The sequence below is a fragment of the Schistocerca americana genome, chromosome 1 (genome assembly GCF_021461395.2).
Source record: "Schistocerca americana isolate TAMUIC-IGC-003095 chromosome 1, iqSchAmer2.1, whole genome shotgun sequence".
Taxonomy (NCBI): domain Eukaryota; kingdom Metazoa; phylum Arthropoda; class Insecta; order Orthoptera; family Acrididae; genus Schistocerca; species Schistocerca americana.
Window position 1 is genome coordinate 184192993 of NC_060119.1, and position 15850 is coordinate 184208842.

At 42.9% G+C, this 15850-nt stretch overlaps 1 protein-coding gene across 1 annotated transcript in view; it reads left to right on the forward strand.

Moving 5' to 3' along the window:
• Nucleotides 1–15850, forward strand: part of LOC124614995 (lysine-specific demethylase 6B) — a 142574-nt gene that overhangs the window by 51552 nt on the left and 75172 nt on the right. The gene's annotated exons all lie outside the window — the stretch shown is intronic.

Genomic DNA, 15850 nt, shown 5'->3' on the forward strand with positions numbered 1-15850 from the left:
AAACAGTGGATGGGCCAGGCTACATCTCTAACACGCAGCTTGCTTGAGGGCCTCCTACCTGCTTCCACCTCACCACCGGTGTCTGTCGGCCATATCGTGCCTCATTTGTCCCATATTTCGACCTCTTTCGTCCACTACAGTTACATACATACCAGTCTCCCAGATACACGCCCACCCAGGACTAAGGATTTTTACAGCCTGTTGCTGCGCTGTGTTCCCCGGAATGTGATGGAGACCAAACATCCCTCCATCCAGTGGCCCATAGTGTGGACTACCGTCCACCAGCCCTTCCTCCCTACGAACGTCCGGGCACTGTGGTATCACATAGTCAACAGGACATTTGCCACGAAGCAGCGCCTGCACAACATTGGCTTGTCAGAATCCCCTCTTTGTCTCCTTTGCCAGCAACTGGACACTGAGGAACACCGTCTGACATGCGCCTCATCGCAAGATGTATGGCGCTTCGTGCAGCAAATCATTGCCTTCTATCTCCGGGCGCCACCAGACACAATCGAACCTCGAATGTTTCTATACCCGGAGGACAGACATTTTCCCGCCGTCAAATGTCATGCTATTACGTGGGTCAAAGGGTGGACGGTCGCTTACCTCTTTCATGAGGGACCTAATTCCCGCCTCGACTTCTGGACCTATTTACGAACAGCCCATACAGCTCTCGAAAACACGCCACGTTACCGAACATTATTTGCTAACTATCTTCGAGCGGTCTTTCTTTGTTAGACCTCCACTGAGTTGGGGGGGGGGGGGGGGGGTGCCTGGCTCAGAGGGCACACCTACCCCTCCTCCCCCGGCGGTGTCTGAGTATCAGCCGCCTACGATCTATTCTATTTCTGACCTCCGCGGATGGGAGAGCGCGTCGCAGATTGCACGGATTTAATTTCTTTTTGCTTTTCCTTTTTCCTTTCTTTTTCTTTAACCAGAATTTATATTTCTTTTCTCTTTCGCCGATGTGTTCACATAATTTCATGATATTAGTGGATATTACAAAAACACATGCAAATAAATAAATAACAACGCCTTTCACTACTGTTGATTCCTGTGTCTCCCATTTCCCTAAGCACCACAGGCTCGGTGGTGGTGAGGAGGACACTGTGGCCAGGCCTCGGGTTTCGACCCCTGCCCACTTTGCCCCCCCAGCCCCCAAGGGCCCACTTAAAAAAAAAAAAAAAAAAAAAAAAAAAGTGGTCAGCGGATTCGATTCCCGGCTGGGGCAGGTGATTTTCTCCGCTCAGGGACTGGGTGTTGTGTTGTCCTCATCATCATTTCATCCCCATCTCCGGCGCGCAATGAGTTACAACTGGTGTGCAGTACCACGTTGTACAAATACGTCTATAAAAAAAGCCCTGAAAATGCAATGCAATAAGTACTTGCCCTCGGCGGCCGAACTTCCCCGAATGGGGGACTCCCGGCTCTCAATGCCGAACGCTCATTTCATTTCTCTAGCACTCAACACGCTGGTGTGGGCGTCCGGCTCCTACACTGCTTCAGAGTAAGGTATTTGCCGGTTTTCAGAAAATCGTCTTAATCCATTCATTACGTCATTTTATGCTGACAATATGTTTCCTTCCTCATAATTTTCCGTATTTAAAGAAAAAAATAACGGAAATAAAATTCAATTAATTTGAAAGCCCGCTAAAACAATTTGGATCATTTCACGACTGTGACGTCACTGGCTAGCAGGCTAGTCCTACTGTCGTAAAGCTCGTCCCCAGTGATATCTTGTTTCGGAATTTACGTTTCGGAAATGAGTTACAACTGGTGTGCAGTACCACATTGTACAAATATGTCTATAAAAAAAGCCCTGAAAATTGTTTTTGCGTTTTCTAAAAAATTAGATTATGCGTGGTTGCAACTACCTCGTAGTGATGCAACCAAGATAGTGAACACTATCTAACGTAACAAGCGACAAAGTGTTCAGATTACATGTTTACTTACATCGAATTGAGCGTCACAGAAATAAACACGAGTGTTTATTTCAGTGAGGCTTAATTCGATGTAAGCAAACACTCAATCTGAACACTTTGTCTCTTGTAGCGCGAAAGGTAGCGTGCTGAACGCCTAGTGCAGTCTTCATGAGATCGATTCTCAATTGGAAGAAATATTTTTTAAAATTAATACTACTGTCTTCTCAAGTTAACTTAATTTGTTATAAAGTTATGTAGCAGCTTTGAACTGAAGTGTGTTCGCAAATTCCAGTTACAAATTTCTAGGACTTGTTTTGGGGAATGAGTACGTAATATTTTGAACAGGAGCCCATGTCCAGAAAATGGTTGAAATGGCTCTGAGCACTATGGGACTTACCATCTGAGGTCATCACTCCCCTAGAACTTAGAACTACTTAAACCTAACTAACCTAAGGACATCACACACATCCATGCCCGAGGCAGGATTCGAACCTGCTACCGTAGCAGTCGCGCGGTTCGGGACTGAAGTGCCTAGAACCGCACGGCTACCGCGGCCAGCCATGTCCAGAAAGGTACCGTTTCCGTTCTACAACGTTTTCAGTTTAGATGAGTAACTGTCCGACGTCTGCAGAGGGAAAGAGAGAAGTCTCAGAGTTCCTTGTCTTGCTGTGCAAAAGGGTAGACAGCATGACGTGAACTACGTCAATCGGCCACTTGATGTCACTTAACATCTGTCTTGCTGCGAGACCTGTTCAACGCCTGTGCCTTCGAAGAACACTCAAGTGCCAAAGAAACTGGTATAGGTATGCGTACTCAAATACACAGATATGTAAACAGGCAGAATACGGCGCTGCGGTGGGTAACGCCTATAAAGGGTGTATCATAATTAATGGACGTAAACGCATACTAGAAGCAAAAAAGGTTCAGTAAACATATGGTCGAAAATGCATACCTTAAGAAATACGAGCAGGTGAGCGTTCAGGCTGATGCATGATCTGTAATGATGCGGGGCGTGTGCAGCTGGAGTGATATGGGACCCCTGATACGTCCAGATACGACTTCGATACCCTGCAGGAAATCTCTTCTACTACAAGCTCTTTGCTTTCCACATTTTGGGAAGTAGTACTATGGACCAAACCAAGAAAAAAAAGTTCAGTAAACATGTGCTCTAAAATGCATACCTTAAGAGCTATGAGCACGTGCTCATCTTCGCTACTTGGAAACACAACCCTTCTAATGAACAATTGCTCATAACTTTTAAGGTATACATTTTAGAGCAAGTGTTTACTGGACTTTTTTCTTCTTTTGGTCAATACTACTACTTCCCAAAATGTGGAAAGCAAACAGCTTGCAGTAGAAGATATTTGCTCCACAGTATCGAAGATGAAAAATTGCTCGTAGCTCTTACGACCCTATGTTTACTGAGAACTTTTTGCTTCTAATATCGTGTACTTTTAACTGTATGCGTTTACGTTATTAATCATGATACACCCTGTACAAGACAACTGTCTGGCGCAGTTGTTAGATCGGTTGCTGCTGCTACAATGGTAGGTTATCAAGCTTCAAGTGAGTTTGAACGTGCTGTTATAGTCGGCGCACGAGCGATGGGGCACTACTCCTCCAAGGCAGCGATGAAGTGGGCATTTTCCCGCACGATCATTTCACGAGTGTACCGTGAATATCAGGAATCCGGTAAATACCAAATCTCCAACATCGCTGCAGCAGGAAATAAATCCTGCAAGAACGGGACCAATGACTACTGAAGAGAATCGTTCAACGTGACAGCAGTGCAACTCTTCCGGAAATTGGTGAAGATTTCAATGCTGGACCATCAACAAGTGTCAGCGTGCGAACCATTCAATGAAACACCGTGGATATGGGCTTTCGGAGCCGAAGGCCCACTCCTGTACTCTGGATGGTTGCATTACACTGGACTGCTGATTACTGGAAACATGTTGCCTGATCAGACGAGTCTCGTTTCAAACTTCATCGAGCGGATGGACGTGTGCGGGTATGGAGACAACCGTATGAATCCATGGATCCTGCATGTCAGCAGGGGACTGTTCAAGCTGATGCATGCTCTGTAATGATGCTGGACGTGTTCAGCTCGAGTGATATGGGACCCCTGGTACGTCCAGATACGATTCTGAGAGGTGAATTCATGGTGTCAGTTCCCTCCAGCACTACTTCAGACATTAGTCGAGTCCATACGATGTCGTGTTGCGACAGGTGTATCAGTTTCTTTGGCTCCTCAGTGTAGTAAAAATGGCTCGATACATGGTTTCGAGTACGCTAACATACTCTTTGCACACGGCGAAACTCGAGGCAATGCAAGAGCTATTAGTCGTCTGTATCACGAACGTTTTCCGCAACGTAGCACACCATCGCACAAACTTTCTGCCGCAGTTACGCGGTGGCTCCGAGAAACAGGTACCTTCACGGTGAGGAGGCAGGACTATGGCGCTCCACGGCAATGTCTTACGCCAGAATTTGAATAACGTGTTGAAGAGAACCCGTCTACGAATACTCGAATAACTGCGCGTACAATGATTGTTAATCACAGTATCGTCTGGGACTTCCCGCGTGAGCGACAATTGTATCCGTACCACTTGCGGAGGGTAGACGTTGTGGGTCTAGCCTATTTTCCACAACGCGTTGTATACTGCACGTTGTTCCTACACCCATCTATCGACACCTCTGTTTACACGTCTAGTTCTGTTCACAAATTAATATAAGTTCACTGTGGACTGCGTTCTGAATTCTCGAAACAACCATGTCTGGGCAGACGAAAACACTCTTGCACGATCAGGGATTTCAGCATCGGTTTGGTATCAACGTGTGGCAGTATTCTGGACGGTCATGTGATTGGGCCATACCTCCTGGTCCTGCATACTTGATCTTCCTACAAAACGCATTGGAAGGTTTCCCAATGAATATCCTACAGGAAATGGAGTTTCGAAATGATGGGGCAGCGCCTCACTTCTCACGTCGGTTCGGAGACTTCTCAACAGACGAAGACGATGTTGTGAAAGGTGGATAGGCCGAGGTGATCGAACCGAGTGGCTGCCGCAGTCGCCAGATTTAATTCGTGTGGACTACTCCTTGTGATATCGTATGCAAAGTTCAATTTTCGAGACACCTGTAGAGACAGAAGAACATATTCTGGCACGAGGTTTGGCCACTGTACAAGAAACTGAAGAGACCTCATCTGGGATGGAGAGTGTATACCAGAACGTGCTTCGTAGGTACTATGTCTGTAACAACGTTGATGGTCGCCACATCGAGCCGCTGATGTAATACGTCAGTACTGCTCTATAAGTACAGTACGCTGGGTTCTTTTTAGTTTTGGAGTAATGTAAACACGTAATGTTAAGGTATTCCTACAAACAAATGTCTAAGTGATAAATGGATGTTTCGCTATTTTCCCTTTCGAATTGTTACCTTACAATTGTACTTCTCACACCTAGATCAGTTCCTCAGGCAGAAGTGGATGAGTTAATCATCGGAACTGAAACCTTCGCAGAACGGAAATGGTACGTTTCCGGACATGTGTTCCTATTCAAGAATATTATGTAGTTACTTCCCGCCACAAGTCCTAGGAGTTTGTAACTGGAATTTCCAAACAAGCTTTATATCATATTACACTTCAATATCTATTTTAATGTATGTTTTGTGAATAAAAACTGCTTTTTCTTGCTGCACTGTATTTTATTTCTCCCAGATGCGTTATTTATTTATTTACTTTAAGGCATCTTCACGGGGATCTAAAATGATACAGTTTTGTTTTGACATGTGTTATTTGTAGGTTGTATTGCAATGCAGTATTTTATAATCTACGTATAACACGTATCAAAACCAAGTTGTGTCATTCTAGATCCCACTGAAGATGCCTTAAAGAAAAAAAAAGCGAAACGTATCTGGGAGAAATAAAAGACAGTGCAGCAAGAAAAAGACGTTTTTATTTACAAAACAAATATTTCTGGATTTGCTGCGGAGGACCACCCTGTAAACAAAATTGTTATCTATTTTCATGTATTAGCTTCATTTTACGCCTGGTCAATTTGAGATGAAACACAAGTATAGGGTTAAGAAACTATTTCATGCCTGATGTAGCTCTTATTCTGAATAATCTAAGAAGCCATTTAACAATTTTTGACCACATTATTCTCCCCAAACAAATAATTTGCTACTTTCAACTGTCTCCATTGAGCTTATTGTAAAGCTATACGATTTTGACAAAGAGAAAAATTGAAAATTGCTTGGAACCTACGAGAAATATAATAAAACCACGCTATAACGATAAAGTGAAAGTTCGTCCTGCTCAAGTACCTTTCAATCATAGTATTTTAGTAGAAGTTAAGTATGCAGTCGAACAACAAATAATCTACTTCAAGGTACTGCTGCGTCACCTGCGTATTTCATAGACGTAATTTTCCGGTGGTGGTATTAATAACCTGAAGGAATAGAACAACTGCAATGTCTAAAGCTGTTGAAGGCAAAAACGATAATGTTGTGCAGTTCCTCACGAGTATTAATACGCTGAATTTGAGAAAAAGAGGTACCTGGAAAACAGTAGCAGTTCTGGCAACAACCGCAGTAGTTAACAATCACGACTATCTTCTGAATGGAAACTTTTCTTCTGTTTTATTGTGGAGGACTTAACAAGTTGCCCTGGAAAACCTCTTCAGCATGGTGCGAGCAAATAATCCAGTTCCAGATTCCCTCCGTTTTAAGACAATTCTGCGAATTATTGCTGTCATAGTACTACCGTCCTCAAAATCTGGGTTGTTTCTGAGTTACGAAGATACCGAAATGCATCAACTTTCTGTAGGTTTCACAAACACTCTTCACAAAATTCCTTTTCGTTTTTACTTAAGAGTTGTAAATGAGTTTCCCCTCACTAAATAACTAAACTGTTTGCGGAAAAAGTACGGAAAAACACTAGTAACTTCAGCTAACATTCGTATAACACACCTATAGCTTCGTCCTGCTCTTTGACTGTGACGTCACCAGAGCTTCACTTTAGTGATATTTAAGTTTTAATTACAAAAAAGACATTATGAATAATTATAGCATTCAAACAGAATTTTCGAGCAATACTCTCACAAAATAACAGCAATCCGAACCATATTTTTAACATTGGAAAATAGCCTTCTGTGTATCTACATAATTATAACGGCACTGTCATAACTAATAGCGAAAACTGACACAGGTAAGTACATGACAGCAAAAACTGAAAAATTAGAGTGAATAGAGACTAGTTAAGTTAGATTAAGTAAACGAGTGGATGCTAATTCCAGAGAACAGCAAGCTAATGTTAACGCATTAAAAAAGACTACATCTGTCTTTTGGAAAGAAAATCTAAATGTATCGGGAAGGATATATCTGGGTGGTTTAATGTACTCACCACGCACATGAGAGGAAGTTATACTGAGAATATGTTGAGAGGATCTCTACTGTCTTGTTGCAGTAGAGGAGAATCAAGATAAATGAAGGTAAATGAGAAGAACTTACAGATGAACAACCTAAATGATTGCAAGAGGACCTACATGTTTTAAAAGATGAGTGTGGGAGGGAAAAGGCAGAGTGGTTGGTTGCTTTCTCAAAACAGGAAGTTGGTTGGTTTAAAAAGGGGGGGGGGGAGGGACCAAAGACAGGAAACCGTTAATCAAATACAGCAGTGGGTGTCGTACTATTCTACATTGTTACAAGGTCTTCAAAAAGGGATTGAAGAATTAAATGCCATTTCATTGCAGGGTATTTCAGAGAACAGAGAGGAAGTACAGGAGGTTGTTACTACCGTAGTACATCTGACAGCTAGTGTTCACAGACGTTCAGGCAGTACAATGCCTATAACTGTTCGTGATTTAGAGGAGTATAGCAAAAAACGTACCAGTAAACACATGTCGGCAAACGAGCGCGGTTTACCACACGATCGTAATTGTGTGGTTACGAGCCACTACTGACTTTAGTACGAAATAATGCCGCAGTTAAAACAAATGTATTTGAAATGTAAAGTTTTCGGTATGTCCTCATCTAATTGCGATCAAACTTGACCTACGGCCTGTTCAAGGACATAGCCAGATTTTGTGAAAGATTGGTAAAGAGGACCTTAAAAAGGTTGAGCTTTATTCTGAAAACAAATTTTATATATATACACACGCATCAAAAAGAATTTTGCATCACTCCTGAAGAAAAACGTTGACTGTGGATATTGTATCACAGATACAGTTCCTTTGATTGTTCAGAGATGTCACTAAACCCGCCCAAACATGTAAACAACCATGCATGAGCAGCGCTTATTGGATGGAGGGGGTCCGACAGCCGATCAGTTCGTCATTCCACCAGAAAAGGTACACGGCTCGTGTTGTCTGTATTTCAATCATGCTTAGAAGGTCAATACCACGGTTCGATCGCGTCCACATTGTTACTTTGTGCCAAGAAGGGCTCCCAACAAGAGAAGTTTCCAGACGTCTCAGAGTGAACCAAAGCGATATTGTTCGGACATGGAGATACAGAGAGACAGGAACTGTCAATGACATGCATCGCTCAGGCCGCCCACGGGCTGCTACTGCAGTGGATGACCACTGCCTACGGATTACGGTTCGGAGGAACTCTGACGGCAGCGCCACGATGTTGAATAATGCTTTTCGGGCAGCCACAGGACGTCGTGTTACGACTCAAAATGTGCACAATAGGCTGCTTGATTCGCAACTCCCGACGTCCATGACGAGGTCCATTTCGGAACCAATACATTGTGTAGCACGGTACAGATGGGCCCAACAACATGCCGAATGGACCGTACAGGGTTGGCATACATTCTCTTCACCGATGAGTGTCGCATATGCCTTCAACCAGACAATTGTCGTAGACGTGTTTGGAGGCAACCCTGTCAGTCTGAACGCCTTAGACACACTGTCCAGCGAGTGCTGTTTTGGGATGGCATTATGTGGGGCCGACGTATGCCGCTGGTGGTCATGGAAGGAGCCGTAACTGCTGTACGATACGTGAATGCCATGCTCCGACTGATAGTGCAACCATATCAGCAGAATATAGGCGAGTCATTTGTGTTCATGGACGACAATTCGCGTCTGCATCGTGTTCATCTTGTGAATGACTTCCTTCCACTAGAGTGACCAGCATGTTCTCCAGACGTGAACCCTAACGAGCATGCCTGGGATAGATTGAAAAGGACTGTTTATGGACGATGTGGCCCACCAACCACTCAGAGATCTAGGCCAAATTGCCATTGAGAACTTGGACAAGCTGGACGTACAGTGCCTTGATGAAGTTGTGGATAGTATGCCATGACGAATACAGGCATGAATCAATGCAAGAGGACATGCTACTGGGTACTAGAGGTACTGGTGTTACAGCAATCTGGACCACCAACTCTGAAAGTCTCACTGTATGGTGATACAACATGCAATGTGTGGTTTTCATGAGCAATAAAATGGTGGAAATGATGTTTATGTTGATCTCTATTCCAATTTTCTGAACAGGTTCCGGAACTCGGAACCGGGGTGATGCAAAAGTTTCTGTATATATATGCGTGTATGTGTGTGTGCGTGCGTGTATGTGTGTGAGAGAGATAGAGAGAGAGAGAGAGAGAGAGAGAGAGAGAGAGAGACAGAGATAGAGAGAGAGACAGAAATACCCCAATCCGTTTTATTTGTCGATATGATAACTTCACTCTGTTGCCAAACAAATTAAAATACAGCCTTCGATACTAACAAAAATGAAATGAAGTAATCGCACGGCATTTATTGGCCAGGATATCCCCTTCGGGGTTCGGCCGCCGTATTGAAAGTCTTTTTAGTTGACGCCATTTTGGCTACTTGAGTGTCAATGATGATGAAAGACACACAACACCCAGGCCCTGCCGGGAATCGAACGCGGGCCCCTGGCGCGGTAAAGGCCGGTTCCCACTAGGGCTGCCACGCGTCAAAACCGCGCGGCAGCGGCGTGGTTGTCATGGAAACGCCGTCAGCGGCGCGGCGCGGCGGGGTCTGCGTCACGGTTTGACCATGTCGAACCGCTTCCGCTGCTGCGTGCCGCGCTCCAGGTCCGCGCCGCCAATCACAGAACGCGCTGAGAGTTAAGTCAGAGACGGAACCCCGGGCCACACGAACATTCGCCGAACCGCTGGCGCGGCCGCGGCGGCAGCTATGAAATACTTATCATCCAATTCCAAGGAAACTATTCGGTAGAAAAATGTTATAGCCTGATATCTTCTCTCGATAAAGGACCTAATTTCTTTTTGGTTATTCGTCGTGGTTACTTGCTGTATCGCATTTACGTAAACCTTTACACCAAATTTTAATGAGTGTGCAGAGGTAAAAACGCAGTGCGTGGACTTTGCGTACAGTAATACATTATTTCGTATCAAATTTAGTCAACATATCGAAATTGTTTTTAAAGCTGAGACCAGAACGATAGCTATCACCGTTCTCGAGATATTGAATGATATGTCGGCGGACGGGCTGTGCGGTGACCGCGCGCGGGTCGCTCCCGACGCGACCGATACTTCGTCCTGCTCATCGTAAACCATTTGGTTGCATCAACCGCAAATGTCGTAAACGGTTCAAGATATCTGAACAGTTTTTTTGCAAACGATAACTTGTAAAAACTCATTTTTATCTACCGAGATATGAAAGCAGCTACAGTTTTTCGGAAGGGATAGGTGAATTTTTTTAAACGGCATTTAATAGCGTGTGGAATGAGAAATTAAATCGAAACTAATTTGTTGGTATGTCATAATATGTAATTTGCTAAGTATCTACAGCTACTGATTATTTCCTTTGGTAAATAACAAACTTTTTTTTCCTTTATCTAGTGTACTTTATTGGTTCAAGACGCGTTTCGCCTTTTACTTTAAGGCATCTTCGGTAGAATCTAGAATGATTCAGTTTTGTTTTGATATGTGATACTTGCAGATTATAAAACAGTTCACATCTTTTTGTAAGCGAATAACTGATTACTTACAGTGAATCGAGTTTTTGGCGGACATCTGCGTTTCCGCTCACCTGGTCACATGCTGGAGGTTGAACTAAAACTTAGATTATGGAACATAACCACATTTTCATGTTCGCTCTTTTTTCTTCTGTCATTAGCTGTAGACATTTTACCGAAAACACTGATTTTAAGTCGTAACTACAGTGTGTTCACCTGATGTCCCTTCCTGTTTGGGTTGTTTATGTACATGTTGCCGACCTAAAGAATTATGTGCTGAAAACTAATGTTTGTTTATTTCTGTTCTCCTTATATCTGTATGTGTGTGTGGCTAGCCAGTGATAGTTATAGAAAGTTGAAAGTGAATGCAGTAGTTGTCAGAGTGTGGTTGAAAGATTTGGTGTTCAGCTGATTTCAGTTTTGGTTTAAATGTTTTGTGGAGGAGTGCATGGAAGAGTAAATTTACTGCTTACATTAAAAGATAAAATAGTAGAATAGCATTTCAACAGATGATTATTATCGGAATACTATCACCCAACCCCTTTGTCCTCACTCTTTGACGCCTCATAATATGTCCTGTCAACTTACCCCTCTTGTAGTCAAAGTTGTGCCGTAATTTCCTCTTCCTCTTCCTGCTCTATTTAATTCCGTACCTCTTCTTTAGCTACACGATCCTCATATCTAATCTTCAGCATTCTTATTGATCACTACGTTTTGATAGCGCCCATTGTCTTCTTGACAGAACTGTTCATCACCCACGTTTCACTTACACACAAGGCTGCAGTCCACACAAATACTGCACTCCACACAAATACCTTTGTAAAATCGTACCCAATCATTAGAATTTATATTTGACGTGAACAAATTTTCTCTTTCATAGCGCTTTTCTTGCTATTGATAGTCTTCATTTTATATCCTCTCTACTTCTGCCTTCTCAATTACTGCTTCCCTTTCAAGTCATTGAAGCCTTAGAAATGCAGTTCGGTTTCTGTACAAGTTGTAGATTATCTTGTGGCGCTGTGTTTTATCGATGACTTCTCCAGAGTTTCAACGAATGTTTTAATTAAGAGTGTCAAAACCTTTCTCTGAACATGCAAATGCTATAAACACAGTTTCGCAGTTCTTCAGTGTGTCTACTAAGCTAAGTGGTAAGATCAGTATTGCCTTGCGTGTTGAGACATCTCACAGGAATCTAACATTGTGCTTATGTTAGTTTGTACAACCCCTCCTCCTCTCCTCTCTACATATTCCTTCCACTTTCTAGCCTTTTCTTATTTGCTTAGTTCTGGCTTGCCAAATGAGTTCTTGACAGTTGCTTCTCCTTTGAGCAAACTTTTCTTTCTTCTTTCTCATTTTCATTCCCCTATGTTTTCCAAAGTGCAAAATCGCTTTGCAGTTTTGGACTTTCTGTCAACGTCATGTTTAGACATTTCTGTTTCCCATGGCCTACTTTATTTGTTGCATTTTTTTATTTTTCCCTCTTGTCAAATTTAATATGTCACGTTTTATCTAACGATTTCTACTGTACTTTCTTGCCGTTCACATACTTTGCTGCATTCACCACTTCTTCTCTCAAAGATATCCATTCGTATTCTAGTGGATTCCTTCCTCTGTTTCAGTCAGTCGTTCATTACAGTAACTTTAAGATTATCGAAAAACTGTGGGTCTTGACTTATTCAAGTTCCATTTCCTTAATTTGCTACTGTTTACTGTCTCTTTAGTTGTAAACTGCAGCTCGTAACCAATTAATTATTGTAGGTTTGTGTCTGCACCAGGAAATGTCTTATAATTTAAAATCTGGTTTCGAAAATTTTGTTCCAAATATGTGTTATTCTTTCATGATTCTTAAGCAAGGTGCTGGCGATGATTACATTATGCTCTGTGCGAAATTCTATCAGGTGGCTTCCACTTTCATCCCTTCCCCCAAGCCTTTGTGTTCTTACTGTTTTCCTGTACCTGCTACCATATCACATTTTAAATTTTTGTCTCGCTTAACTATCTGAATAATCTCTTTTGTCGTACATTGAAGCAATGTGTTAGGAGATAGTGAACAATCATGAACGGTAGTCATGAAATCTGTTTATGGTGAAATGAGAAAACCTGAACAATGAAATATGTGAAAGAGTACATTGTACAGAAAATGAAAAATTGGTATGTCTTCACCCAACTTCGTCTTTCCTTCATGTAGGTGTAAGATACAGTTAATCAAACGCGCCGAGCGTTTCAGTGGGTCCCTCCCCGTACCTCAGTAGCTGTCCGTCATTGGCTACCGCTAGCGTCTGCCGCTTCCAGATGGGAACGCCAATTCCGCGATCCGCCGCGTCAAAGCGGAAAACGCTTGCCGCTACCGTTGCCGCACGACGCGCTGCCGCGCTCTTGTGGGAACCGGCCTTTAAGCTGTAGCACTACCGCTGCGCCACGGAAGCGGACACGATGCTAACAAACTCCTCTACGATGTGTAACGCACGTACTTACAAAGTTCTCAATTAGTGAGATGACCGGCGAACTTGCTGGACGAGGTAAGGTTTGGCAAGAACGAAGACAACCGGTAGAAACTCTCTTCGTGTGCGGGAGGGAATTTTCTAGCTGAAATTTAAGTCCAGGACAGCTTATCAAGAAGGACAACAAAAGGAAGCGTAGAATACCGTCGAGGCACCTCTGTGCTTTAAGTATGCCGCGGATGGTAACAAGGGTTCCTGCTATGGAAAGATATGGGACCCCAGACTGTCACTGTTGGCTGTCGGGCCTTCTGGCGGGCGACAGCCGGGTTGGTATCTCACGACTGTCTGGGGTTTCCCGGCACGTCTTCGCTGGTCATTCGGGCACAATTAGAAGAGTAGCTCATGACTGAAGACAGTTCTACTTCAGTCGATGAGATTCTAGGCCGACGGGGTGTCTGGAGACGCCTCGGAGAGCGGAGGAAAACCCTGTTTCCGGCCATCCAGGATTAGTGGTCTCGGTTGCCATTTCTTTCCATAGCAGGGCCCCTTGTGTTGTCATCCGCTGCATCCTTACAGCACAGCGGTACGTCGACCATATTTTACGTCCCTTTTGTTACTCTTCGTGACGAGCCATCCCGGGCTTACATTTCAGCAAGATAATGCCCGCTCGCACACGGCGAGGTTTTCTATTGCTTGTCTTCGTGCTTGCTAAACCCTACTCTGGCCAGCAGGTTCGCCGGTTCTCACGCGAACTGAGAACTTTTGGAGTATTATGGGCAGGACCCTCCAACCAGATCGTGATTTTTACGATGTAATGCAGCGATTGGACAGAATTTGTCACGATACCCCTCAGGAGGACAACCAACAACTCTCTCAGTCAATACCAAGCCGAATAACTGCTTGTATAAGGGTCAGAGGGGGACCATCGCGTTACTGACTTGGTCTATTTGCGGTCTTTCTCTTGAATAAATCATGCATTTTTTCTAAAACTGTGATAAGTTGTTTGTCTCTGTATGTACATCACGTCTACCGATTTCCTTCCCATTCGGATAATTCCTTCGTGGTGCGTAGTTTCTTTGATCTTAGAGTGTATTTTAATGTTTTAACTTGAAATGAAAATTTTTCTTTAAACTATACACGTTCTGTAAAATCAGAGTATTCATTGAAGGTTAGATACGTCTACCAACTAAACAACCATTTGTTTTACATGAAATATGGATTTCTTAGATAATTAGTTCTTTAAAAATGTTTTTGCTGTAATTGCAGTTGGTCACTAATTTTCTTAAATAACATTAAATTTGTTTTAATGCACTAATAGATACCACAGAACTTTATTTCTTAAGTATAGTAAAAGTCTTACTTTCCTTTCCCTTGCAATGACATGTAAGACGTCTTCTACTGTTAAAGGAAAAGGATAGTGTGCTGACATTAAGGCTAGTCCGGTCCACCTTTCATTGCCTACTGTGCTCTGCAAGTAAGTCTTCACTCGTTTCATTGTGGAAACTGACCTCTCAATTTCACATGTTGATACTGGTAGCTATCGTATGTTGGACAGAAGTTCTTCTTGGCACAAGCATTAAAAAACCAACATAAGACTGGTAGTGAGGAGGGACATTTCTTGATAATACTTTTCTCACACCGTAATGAGTTCTCTGCTTCAAGTATGGTTTGCGATACTATATTCTCAACGAAAACTTTCGGATAAATTACTGAAATTCTCCTCATGGCAATTAATGGGTATCATTATTTCGTTTGAAGATGAGAAATCCTTGTTTCGATGAAATTCCTTCTCCAGATTTTAAATGAGTCAGAAGTTCTGCCCTTCTATGAGACATTTCAGGAGAGGTCGTGTGGATGGTTGTCTCTTTCAGTTTGTTTCCTTACTTGTCCAGATACTTCGATAACAGATTCAAACACTTCTTTAGCTAACACTTCTTTAGCTAAGGTTGATGATTTTTCATGTATCTCTTGAAATAATGATTTCTCCTGTATTTTTCATTATCGAGTCAACTGATGATTTTCTCGTTTACTTATTTACTGTGCAGAAGTAGCACTTAAAATTCATGAGTGGTAGACGAATGCAAACAAATTTTAAAAATTAACATATTTACAGTGTAACATGCAAACAAACTCACATTGGTGGTAGTTGTTATTAAAGGCAGCATCTCCACGCAAATTGATGTTTTTATATACACACATCAAAAACAGTTTTGCATCACCTCGGTTCCGGGAGTACCGGAACCTGTAAAGAAAATTGGAATAGAGATCAACATAAACATCATTTCCGCCCTTTTTATTGCTCATGACAATCACACATTGCATGTTGTATCACCATACAGCTAGACCTTCAGAGGTGGTGCTGTAACACCGGTACCTCCAATACCCAGTAGCACGTCCTCTTGCATTGATGCTTGCCTGTATTTGTTGTGGCATACTATCCACTAGTTCATCAACGCACTATTCGGCCAGATTATCCCACTCCGCCGCGCGGGATTAGCCGAGCGGTCTCACACTCTGCAGTCATGGACTGTGCTG